At 43.9% G+C, this 12,145-nt stretch overlaps 1 pseudogene; it reads right to left on the bottom strand.

The window, feature by feature from the left end:
* Positions 1–242: 242 nt before the first annotated feature.
* LOC123989870 overlaps positions 243–12,145 on the bottom strand; it is a 41,770-nt pseudogene continuing 29,867 nt past the window's right edge.

Genomic DNA, 12,145 nt, shown 5'->3' on the forward strand with positions numbered 1-12,145 from the left:
TCATGTTGCTCTAGTTCCCCCTACCAACAGTCATGTTGCTCTAGTTCCCCTACCAACAGTCATGTTGCTCTAGTTCCCCCTACCAACAGTCATGTTGCTCTAGTTCCCCCTACCAACAGTCATGTTGCTCAGTTCCCCCTACCAACAGTCATGTTGCTCTAGTTCCCCCTACCAACAGTCATGTTGCTCTAGTTCCCCCTACCAACAGTCATGCATACCAGCAGTGATGACAGTGCTCTTGATGACACTTCAGAATCAACTTTTTAATAATTATTAACAAGTATAGGTATGGATTTACGCTCTTTAAAACATTTGTTCATAATTTGTTTATTTTTTACATAATCTGGCGTGCAAGGCGAAGGTAGACATGATAGAAAATAGACTCTTGCCAGGTCAGTCCATGTGTTTCACCATTAAAGGGGGTTCAGTTCTTTGGTCTGATGTTTCTGCCTGCGCTGTGTGCTGCTGTGAGACCGTCTCACCCCTCTTCTCTGCTGTGCTCTTTCCCTCTACCTGACTGGCCCCCACTGGGTTTGGCCCTGGCTTGTCCTCTGTTACCGGCCGGCTGCCCGCCCCATCACCCTCTCCAGTCCTCTTTTTCCCTGCTTCACCTGCTGTTTGGATGATTAAACGAAGCAGAGATGAGATTTTTAATCACAAAGACAACACAGAACAAGATGGAACCTGCCTTTTTACAGGCAGAAAGATAAACCTAACAAAGTTTGAAAGAAAAGAAAAGCAATTGTTTCTTGATTAGATTAGTATTATTCAAGTAATCATTTCTGTTTCATCCAAAACAAGGTAATTCTAGACTTTAATATCTGGCACTGTATAGCATGCTGTGATGTAGATATTGACTGAGGGCTGCATGAGGGTTGTGGGCATAATGATGAAGCATGGCTTTAATAAATCTTTCACATTAATTGTACCATAGGGGACCTGATATCCAATCCTCCTCCAGCCCTGTAATTGAAGCTGATATGAGATGTAATAGGATGGTAAATGTCTCTAAAGTGCATGTGGTGCTGATGGCCTGGTGGGTGAGTTATTATTATTTTTACAGACAAATAGAGGTGGACAAAGCAGAGGGAGGAGGAGGAAGTTGGCATATGCCCATTAAGCCAAGGCTCATAGGCCCCAAACTAAACATTAGTAAATGTGGCACAGTGCCTCAAGAAGTGCATCCATTTTACAACCATACACTCATCTTCAAAATATCTTGACTCAATCTACCTTTCAAACCATATGTTCAGTCAGCAACTGTTCTTATTTGCCTTATTTCCCCCGCCGATGCCTGCACCTTACACCCTGCACCCCTGCCCCCATACTCACCCTCCTCTCCCTCTAGCTGGACCTCACTACAGGTAGGGAGCTCCCCCAGGTTGGTACGTTTCTGGACTGGTGACCTCTGCAACCATGGCAACACTGCCTTCAGCTCTGATGGGAGGGAGGAGGAGTAAAGATTAACAACCTGCCTCAAATACCTAATGTAACAGGGCATCAATGAACACATTTAGGCTTTTCGATGTATTTGTACACAGTGACGCAGTGATATATGTTTTTAGTGAAGTGCTACCATAGGGGAAGGTGGAAAGGATGATAGACTATTTATTTATTTGGATCCCCATTAGCTTTTTCTGTAGCAGCAGCTACTCTTCCTGGGTTCCACAAAACACACAGAACATGACAACTAAAAAAACACTGATAGACAAGGACAGTCACACAAATGTGAAAAACAACGACATACAAACAAAACAACAAAATATTATCCAAACAATATTGCTGCTTTTTGTTCTATGTTGCTCTGTCTGTATGCTATGTCTTGCTTGTCCTATGTTGCTATGTCTTGCTTGTTCTATGGTGCTATTGTCTATATTGTAATTGTTTTTAATAACCTGCCCAGGGACTGCGGTTGAAAATTAGCCGGCTGGCTAAAACCGGCACTTTTACTGAAACGTTGATTAATGTGCACTGTCCCTGTAAAAATAAAATAAACTAAACTAAACTAAGACATGATGTGTGTTTGTTTGTGTGTGTCCCCTCACACTCCCTGCTGTTCCATGAGATGTTGTTTAAATCATTTTTATAAGGTCATTTTGCTGTTTGCTTAAGTAATTTGGGATGGAAGGGAGTTCCATGCCATCATGGCTCCGTATAATACTGTGCCTTGCCATGAATTATTTTTGGACTTGGGACTGTGAAGAGACCCCTGACTTTGTCAATATGACTTGACCATGATAATTGACCACCCAGTGTTACACCCAGGAGTCTATCTTCCTCAACTTGCTCAATGGTCACCCCCTTTATGCACAACTCCAGTTGATGTTTTATAGAATGCTTTAAACAAAATGTATTTATATGTATTCAACACCAGTTTATTATTTATCATCCATTCTGATACTGACTGCAACTCCTCATTTAGAATTTCAGTGAGCTCACTGACTTACGGTCCTGTAGTGTGGAATCATCTGCATACATAGTCATTATAGCTTTGTGTAAGACCAGTGGCAAATCATTTGTAAAACAAAAAATAGAGAAGAGTAACGGCCAAAGGCAACTGCCCAGAGGGACGCCGCACTGCACACATCTCATGTTTGAGAAGCTTCCATTGAAGAACAAACATGTGGTGGTATGTGATGTAAAGCCATAGTGCGTTTCTTCAATAACAACTTGTGTTAAATAACATCAAAGGCTGCACTGAAATCTAACAATACGGCTCCAACTATCATCTTATTATGCTTCTTCTTTTTTACCAATCATCAGTCATCTGAGTCAATGAGTCCAGTGTTAATCTGCAAAATTGTAATTATTCGCCTACCTCATGCCTTTTGCACACCAATATCTCTACCTGTACATGACCATCTGATCATTTATCTCTCCAGTGTTAATCTGCAAAATTGTAATTATTCGCCTACCTCATGCCTTTTGCACACAATGTTTATAGACTCCACTTTTTTTTCCTATTGTGTTATTGACTTGTTAATTGTTTACTCCATGTGTAACTCTGTGTTGTCTGTTCTCACTGCTATGCTTTATCTTGGCCAGGTCGCAGTTGCAAATGAGAACTTGTTCTCAACTAGCCTACCTGGTTAAATAAAGGTGAAATACATTTTTTTTTAAATGAATACAAGTTGAGTGCCCTTCTCTATAGGCATGCTAAAAGTCCGTAGTTAACCTGTTCTCTGAAAAACTATAAAACACTAGAAAACAGAGAAAACACTGACATGACTGGGTAACATCATTTCTAGAGCCATATACAGTACAGTATACACACACAGTATAGTCTTTTTATATGGCTTTGATCATCTGCAGTAACCAGTGGTATACAGCAGGAGGTGTTATCTCTCTCTCTCTGCTGACGAGCTCACCTTCGGGGTCCAGCTGAGCGGCATGTTCCTGGAGGAGCGAGTCCTCGTAGACGGACACAGCTCTCCGCTGGGGAGAGAGCTTCATGCGGGACTGGGGTTTAGGAAGGCTCTCTAGGGGATGACCAAGACACACAGGAGTTAGATACACAGTTACACACACAGTGACACCAACACACAACTCGCGCTGGATTTAGGCTTGACACTGAAGTCACAGTGACATGTCCAAAAAGACCAGAGCAGGCATACCCGACACATGTTTGGATGCCATCCTCTGCTATAATGTGGACCCAAATAACATCAGGGTCCTACATATTGCTGGTGGACTGTGCAATAAACTGTACATTAATGTCATTCAGTCATTCAGCTAGTGCACTCTTGAGTCAAAACCAATACAGTCCGACATCTGGCAAATGGACTCCCACGAGTGATATCAGCTCACTTTGATTATGTAAAATAATCTTTCTAATACAGAGTGCATTAGGTGCTGCCATGCGCAAAATATGTTACAGTATATGAAAACAAAGAGAGATACCAAAGTAATTATTATGCTCTGAGCAGTCACTGTGATTGCATTATTTCATAGTAAGCTTATAATGAAAGACAAAGCATCAGAGAGAGTGGGAGAGATAAAGCATCAGAGAGAGTGGGAGAGATAAAGCATCAGAGAGAGTGGGAGAGACAAAGCATCAGAGAGAGTGGGAGAGATAAAGCATCAGAGAGAGTGGGAGAGATAAAGCATCAGAGAGAGTGGGAGAGATAAAGCATCAGAGAGAGTGGGAGAGACAAAGCATCAGAGAGAGTGGGAGAGATAAAGCATCAGAGAGAGTGGGAGAGACAAAGCATCAGAGAGAGTGGGAGAGATAAAGCATCAGAGAGAGTGGGAGAGATAAAGCATCAGAGAGAGTGGGAGAGATAAAGCATCAGAGAGAGTGGGAGAGATAAAGCATCAGAGAGAGTGGGAGAGATAAAGCATCAGAGAGAGTGGGAGAGATAAAGCATCAGAGAGAGTGGGAGAGATAAAGCATCAGAGAGAGTGGGAGAGATAAAGCATCAGAGAGAGTGGGAGAGACAAAGCATCAGAGAGAGTGGGAGAGATAAAGCATCAGAGAGAGTGGGAGAGATAAAGCATCAGAGAGAGTGGGAGAGATAAAGCATCAGAGAGAGTGGGAGAGATAAAGCATCAGAGAGAGTGGGAGAGATAAAGCATCAGAGAGAGTGGGAGAGATAAAGCATCAGAGAGAGTGGGAGAGATAAAGCATCAGAGAGAGTGGGAGAGATAAAGCATCAGAGAGAGTGGGAGAGACAAAGCATCAGAGAGAGTGGGAGAGATAAAGCATCAGAGAGAGTGGGAGAGATAAAGCATCAGAGAGAGTGGGAGAGATAAAGCATCAGAGAGAGTGGGAGAGATAAAGCATCAGAGAGAGTGGGAGAGATAAAGCATCAGAGAGAGACAAAGGGAGAGACAAAGCATCAGAGAGAGTGGGAGAGATAAAGCATCAGAGAGAGTGGGAGAGATAAAGCATCAGAGAGAGTGGGAGAGATAAAGCATCAGAGAGAGCATCAGAGAGGGAGAGATAAAGCATCAGAGAGAGTGGGAGAGATAAAGCATCAGAGAGAGTGGGAGAGATAAAGCATCAGAGAGAGTGGGAGAGATAAAGCATCAGAGAGAGTGGGAGAGATAAAGCATCAGAGAGAGTGGGAGAGTGGGAGAGATAAAGATGGGAGAGATATAAAGCATCAGAGAGAGTGGGAGAGATAAAGCATCAGAGAGTGGGAGAGTGGGAGAGATAAAGCATCAGAGAGAGTGGGAGAGATAAAGCATCAGAGAGAGTGGGAGAGATAAAGCATCAGAGAGAGTGGGAGAGATAAAGCATCAGAGAGAGTGGGAGAGATAAAGCATCAGAGAGAGTGGGAGAGATCAGAGAGAGTGGGAGAGATCAGAGAGAGTGGGAGAGATAAAGCATCAGAGAGAGTGGGAGAGATAAAGCATCAGAGAGAGTGGGAGAGATAAAGCATCAGAGAGAGTGGGGAGAGATAAAGCATCAGAGAGAGTGGGAGAGATAAAGCATCAGAGAGAGTGGGAGAGATAAAGCATCAGAGAGAGTGGGAGAGATAAAGCATCAGAGAGAGTGGGAGAGATAAAGCATCAGAGAGAGTGGGAGAGATAAAGCATCAGAGAGAGTGGGAGAGATAAAGCATCAGAGAGAGTGGGAGAGATAAAGCATCAGAGAGAGTGGGAGAGATAAAGCATCAGAGAGAGTGGGAGAGACAAAGCATCAGAGAGAGTGGGAGAGACAAAGCATCAGAGAGAGTGGGAGAGATAAAGCATCAGAGAGAGTGGGAGAGATAAAGCATCAGAGAGAGTGGGAGAGATAAAGCATCAGAGAGAGTGGGAGAGATAAAGCATCAGAGAGAGTGGGAGAGATAAAGCATCAGAGAGAGTGGGAGAGATAAAGCATCAGAGAGAGTGGGAGAGACAAAGCATCAGAGAGAATGGGAGTGGGAGATAAAGCATCAGAGAGAGAGGGAGAGATAAAGCATCAGAGAGAGTGGGAGAGATAAAGCATCAGAGAGAGTGGGAGAGATAAAGCATCAGAGAGAGTGGGAGAGATAAAGCATCAGAGAGAGTGGGAGAGATAAAGCATCAGAGAGAGTGGGATAAAGATCAAAGCATCAGAGAGAGTGGGAGAGATAAAGCATCAGAGAGAGTGGGAGAGATAAAGCATCAGAGAGAGTGGGAGAGATAAAGCATCAGAGAGAGTGGGAGAGATAAAGCATCAGAGAGAGTGGGGAGAGATAAAGCATCAGAGAGAGTGGGAGAGATAAAGCATCAGAGAGAGTGGGAGAGATAAAGCATCAGAGAGAGTGGGAGAGATAAAGCATCAGAGAGAGTGGGAGAGACAAAGCATCAGAGAGAGTGGGAGAGATAAAGCATCAGAGAGAGTGGGAGAGATAAAGCATCAGAGAGAGTGGGAGAGACAAAGCATCAGAGAGAGTGGGAGAGATAAAGCATCAGAGAGAGTGGGAGAGATAAAGCATCAGAGAGAGTGGGAGAGATAAAGCATCAGAGAGAGTGGGAGAGATAAAGCATCAGAGAGAGTGGGAGAGATAAAGCATCAGCATCAGAGAGAGAGAGTGGGAGAGATAAAGCATCAGAGAGAGTGGGAGAGATAGATAAAGCATCAGAGAGAGTGGGAGAGATAAAGCATCAGAGAGAGTGGGAGAGATAAAGCATCAGAGAGAGTGGGAGAGACAAAGCATCAGAGAGAGTGGGAGAGATAAAGCATCAGAGAGAGTGGGAGAGATAAAGCATCAGAGAGAGTGGGAGAGATAAAGCATCAGAGAGAGTGGGAGAGATAAAGCATCAGAGAGAGTGGGAGAGATAAAGCATCAGAGAGAGTGGGAGAGATAAAGCATCAGAGAGAGTGGGAGAGATAAAGCATCAGAGAGTGGGAGAGATAAAGCATCAGAGAGAGTGGGAGAGATAAAGCATCAGAGAGAGTGGGAGAGATAAAGCATCAGAGAGAGTGGGAGAGATAAAGCATCAGAGAGAGTGGGAGAGATAAAGCATCAGAGAGAGTGGGAGAGATAAAGCATCAGAGAGAGTGGGAGAGATAAAGCATCAGAGAGAGTGGGAGAGATAAAGCATCAGAGAGAGTGGGAGAGATAAAGCATCAGAGAGAGTGGGAGAGATAAAGCATCAGAGAGAGTGGGAGAGATAAAGCATCAGAGAGAGTGGGAGAGATAAAGCATCAGAGAGAGTGGGAGAGATAAAGCATCAGAGAGAGTGGGAGAGATAAAGCATCAGAGAGAGTGGGAGAGATAAAGCATCAGAGAGAGTGGGAGAGATAAAGCATCAGAGAGAGTGGGAGAGATAAAGCATCAGAGAGAGTGGGAGAGATAAAGCATCAGAGAGAGTGGGAGAGATAAAGCATCAGAGAGAGTGGGAGAGATAAAGCATCAGAGAGAGTGGGAGAGATAAAGCATCAGAGAGAGTGGGAGAGATAAAGCATCAGAGAGAGTGGGAGAGATAAAGCATCAGAGAGAATGGGAGAGATAAAGCATCAGAGAGAGTGGGAGAGATAAAGCATCAGAGAGAGTGGGAGAGATAAAGCATCAGAGAGAGTGGGAGAGATAAAGCATCAGAGAGAGTGGGAGAGATAAAGCATCAGAGAGAGTGGGAGAGATAAAGCATCAGAGAGAGTGGGAGAGATAAAGCATCAGAGAGAGTGGGAGAGATAAAGCATCAGAGAGAGTGGGAGAGATAAAGCATCAGAGAGAGTGGGAGAGATAAAGCATCAGAGAGAGTGGGAGAGATAAAGCATCAGAGAGAGTGGGAGAGATAAAGCATCAGAGAGAGTGGGAGAGATAAAGCATCAGAGAGAGTGGGAGAGATAAAGCATCAGAGAGAGTGGGAGAGATAAAGCATCAGAGAGAGTGGGAGAGATAAAGCATCAGAGAGAGTGGGAGAGATAAAGCATCAGAGAGAGTGGGAGAGATAAAGCATCAGAGAGAGTGGGAGAGATAAAGCATCAGAGAGAGTGGGAGAGATAAAGGGAACAGATACAGAACATAAAACTAGCCTAGTATTTTTCTGCACAGACAGAAAAAACATTATAGTTAGTCAAGTATTTTTTCACAAATGAAAAAGTGTGGTCAGACCTGGAAAGAAGAGAGGTGAGTGATACTGTATGTACAGTGCATTTGGAAAGTAGTCAGACCCCTTCTTTTTCTACATTTTGTTATGTTATGCGTTATTCTAAAATCGTTTTTTTAAATCCCTCATTAATCTACACATAATACCCCATAATAACAAAATGCTTATTTACATAAGCATTCAGACCCTTTGCTATGAGACTCAAAATTGAGCTCATGTGCATCCCATGGTTACTCTGTCAGAGTGACCATTAGGTTCTGTGGAGACAAGATAACCTTCCAGAAAGACAACCATCTCTGCAGCACTTCACCAATCAGGCCTTTATGGTAGTGTGGACAGACGGAAGCCCCTTCTCAATAAAAGGCACATGACAACGCAGGAGTGACTTCGGGACAAGTCTCTGAATGTGCTTGAGTGGCCCCAGCGAGACCCCGGACTTGAACCTGATCGAACATCTCTGGAGAGACCTGAAAATAACTGTCGAGCAACACTTCCCATCCACGCTGACAGAGCTTGAGAGGATATGCAGAGAAGAATGGGAGAAACTCCCCAAATACAGGTGTGCCAAGCTTGTACCCAAGAAGACTGAAGGCTGTAATCGCTGCCATAGGTTTTTTCAACAACGTACTGAGTAAATGGTCTGAATACTTACGTAAATGTGATATCTTTTTTTAAATTTAGAATAAATACATTTATTTAGAATAAATACATGTGCAAAATGCAATGTATAACCTGTTGTTTTTGCTTTGTCATTGTGGGCTATTGTGTGTAGATTTATGAGGGGGGGAAACGATTTAGTCAATTTTAGAATAAGTCTTCAACATAACAAAATGTGGAAAAAGTAAAGGGGTCTGAATACTTTCCAAATGCACTGTATGTATACCTTCTGTGACTGATTGTGCTCTCTCAGTGCGCTCCCTGCTCTCCAGAGAGCTGGGGCCCCTGTGTGGCGATGGGGCAGGGGGAGTCTCCTTGTGGGAGGAAGGACTGGGCGGCTCACTCTGCTGGGTCTGGGTCTGGCTCTGGGAGGGCTCTGGTTCTGCTGGCTGGGTCTGGGTCTCCGTGGCTGTGTTGGGCTTCCAGGGGACCCCTGGGGATGTCCTAGTGGCAGCAGGGTGCTGCTGGGGGGCTGGGAGAGGGGGTTTGGCTGCCACTGTGGGTTTAGGAGGGAGGGGGCCGATGGGACGTTCTGGGAGGAGGGGCTTGTCTGCTCTGATTGGCCGCCTGGTGTCTGAGGGGAGAAGGGAGGTTGCACTGAAGTCATTACTTCAACATTATATTTACATAAAGGCTTGGAGCAGGGGTGGGAAAAGTTTTTGGCTCGAGGGCCACATTGGGATTTTGGAATTCAACGGAGGGACGCATTTTTTGGGGGACAATTGTTTGTTGAAATCAATTTGCGGGGGCCTCCCAAGTGACGCAGCGGTCTAAGGCTTGAGTGCTTGAGGTGTCACTACAGACTCGGGTTCGATCCCAGGCTGTGTCACAGCTGGCCGTGACTGGGAGACTTATGAGGCGGCACACAATTGGCCCAGCATCGTCCGGGTTAGGAAGGGGTTTGGCAGGCCGAGATTTACTTGTCCCATCGCGCTCTAGCGACTCCTGTGGCAGGCCGGGCGCATGCACTTTGACACGGTCGCCAGGTGCACGTTGTTTCCTCCGACACATTGGTGCGGCTGGCTTCCGGATTAAGTGGGAATTATGTCAAGAAGCAGTGCGGCTTGGCTGGGTCGTGTTTCTCGACCTTCGCCTGAGTCCGTACGGGAGTTGTAGCGATGGGACAAGACTGTAACTACCAATAGGATACCATGCAATTGGGGAGAAAAAAGGAATAAAATAAAATACAAATAAAACATTTATTTGTATTTTATTTATTTTTTGTCTCACGGGCCGGATTGAAGGCCTCGGCCGTACTTTGCCCCCCCTGGCTTAGAGTATAGATGGATATATTACATGGACATCCATTCACCAGCTTTAAGTGTCAGAAGTACCTGAAGCTGATGTGGACATAGTGCGAGGCTTCATGGACGTGGGTGGTGGTTCAGGTTTTTTGTCAAGAATTGCACCTGAGAAAGAGTAGAGAATTACAGCAAAATGGGAGGTTCACCTACACATATTATGAGCCCCTCCATACTTGAAACAGTCTGACACACAAAATAAACAAGAAATCCACACAAAAAACAGCTAAGGGAGCTTTCACTGTTATCTATAGAACACAAGCCATTGGCTGATAGTGCTGCGTTCCCCTCTGAGTGAATGTGTGAACTGATCCCTGACCTCCAGCACTGAGTGACAAAGGGCAGTAATGACGCCCAGGCTAGCCGGTCTGCGTTGCTTGGACTTCCCATGAACGTCTCTGGCCTCCTCTAACCTCAGGGTCAACGCCAGTCACCACCCAGCTAGCACATAACGTTATGAGAACCCTATGGTTATTTTGCATACAACCTTCCCACAACATTCTGGAAATGGTGCAGGATAGTTGCTTGGCTTTGGAACATTCTCAGCACAGATAAAGAACTTGACAAAATAATGTTATTTTCTTGGTATTTAATTGGTTTAACAGAACGTTTCCTAAAAGTATCAAACATTTTTGGTAATGTTCTAGGAATGTTCTCCAACTGGTTTGACATTGGGAATGTTTTCAAATAGTTCAGAGAACATTTAGAAACAACCCACTGGGCACAAACTGGTTGAATCAATGTTGATTCCATGTCATTTCAATTAAATATGTTGAACCAACGTGGAATAGATGTTGAATTGATGTCTGAGCCCATTGTGAACATTCTTCTTTGGGAATTTCAGTACTTCAGCATAACGTTTCCTCATGGTTCTATTTAAAGTCATGTTTTTCGAACATTAAGAAAACTTTCCAGAAAACCACAAGAAAACATTAGTAACGTTCAAAGAACGTTATAAGCATGTTATTGAAAAACATATACATTCCGTTCTCAGCGTCAACAAAACTCTCTCTATCCTTTATCTTTTTAAGTGTGTTCAGGTGTATCGGCTATGCCCACTAATTGGCCACACTTGACCTTAATGAGTGCTTGTTTCCTTTGAAATTGGGTCTGTTTGAATAGACTAAACTGAACGAGTTCAAACATGGCACACAAGCTCCATCCTGGTGGTGCTGTGGACTAATTCCATGGATAGAAAACAGAAGATCATAGGTTCATCTCACTGATGCTGTGTCACAATAAAAAATAAATGTTCATGTCTAAGCAAATTAATTTCCATGTCTCCTATCTGTGCATGGAGTTCTAAAGAGTTAACCTCAGCTAGCAGTGTTATTAAATGTCTTATTGAAACATTCAGTAAAAGTTTTTAAAGTTATTCAAAAACCTCAAAATAACCGTTAATAAAATCTCACAGGAAAACTTTCAGGGAACCATAGTAAAACATTCTGAGAACCTCCCTGCAATCTAAAAATATACATTCCCAGAACAAGTGAAATTTTCAGTTCCGTTCTCAGAACGTTTAAAAAAACATTCTGTTTAACCAGTCAGGAAATGTATGGCTTCGTTACGAGAACCAATAGGAAACCAAAAACGTACATTCCCACAACTTCCAAGGAACCAAATGTGCTAGCTGAACACTTTATTTATTTATACATGCAAGATTGATTTCTCTGAAGGCCTTTACCTCACTGAGCTTCATACTGGCCTTTACCAGAAATAAGCACAGTTTCTACATTACTATCAAATTGATCTAGATTCCTTCTTCTTTTCAAAGGGTACACAAGAGGCCAACAACAGCAGTTTACATTTGACAAGCATCTACCGTCAAATCGCACCCTCGTGCTACAGCAACACTTTTACTTGACAGTCTACAATTCTACAGTTCTAAGAGGAGATATCTACATGTAACACAACCACCCGACTCTAAGTTGACAAAGACTACACATCTACAGCAAACGTGAGATGCTGTCAAGCTCCCGTCAGCAGCAGGGGATTTGTACATACAGTGTGATGAGTCACACAAGGAGTCCCAGACACACAGCTGAGGTGTGCGGAGTGGCTTACCTTCGGAGTTGGTTTTCCTCAGCTCCTCTTCTTTGTTCTAAAGGAAGATATAAGAGAATGTTCTTCATGCGTTATCCTCCCATGTGCTCCTACCTGGA

Source organism: Oncorhynchus gorbuscha, linkage group LG02, assembly GCF_021184085.1.
Source record: "Oncorhynchus gorbuscha isolate QuinsamMale2020 ecotype Even-year linkage group LG02, OgorEven_v1.0, whole genome shotgun sequence".
In the NCBI taxonomy this organism is placed as follows: domain Eukaryota; kingdom Metazoa; phylum Chordata; class Actinopteri; order Salmoniformes; family Salmonidae; genus Oncorhynchus; species Oncorhynchus gorbuscha.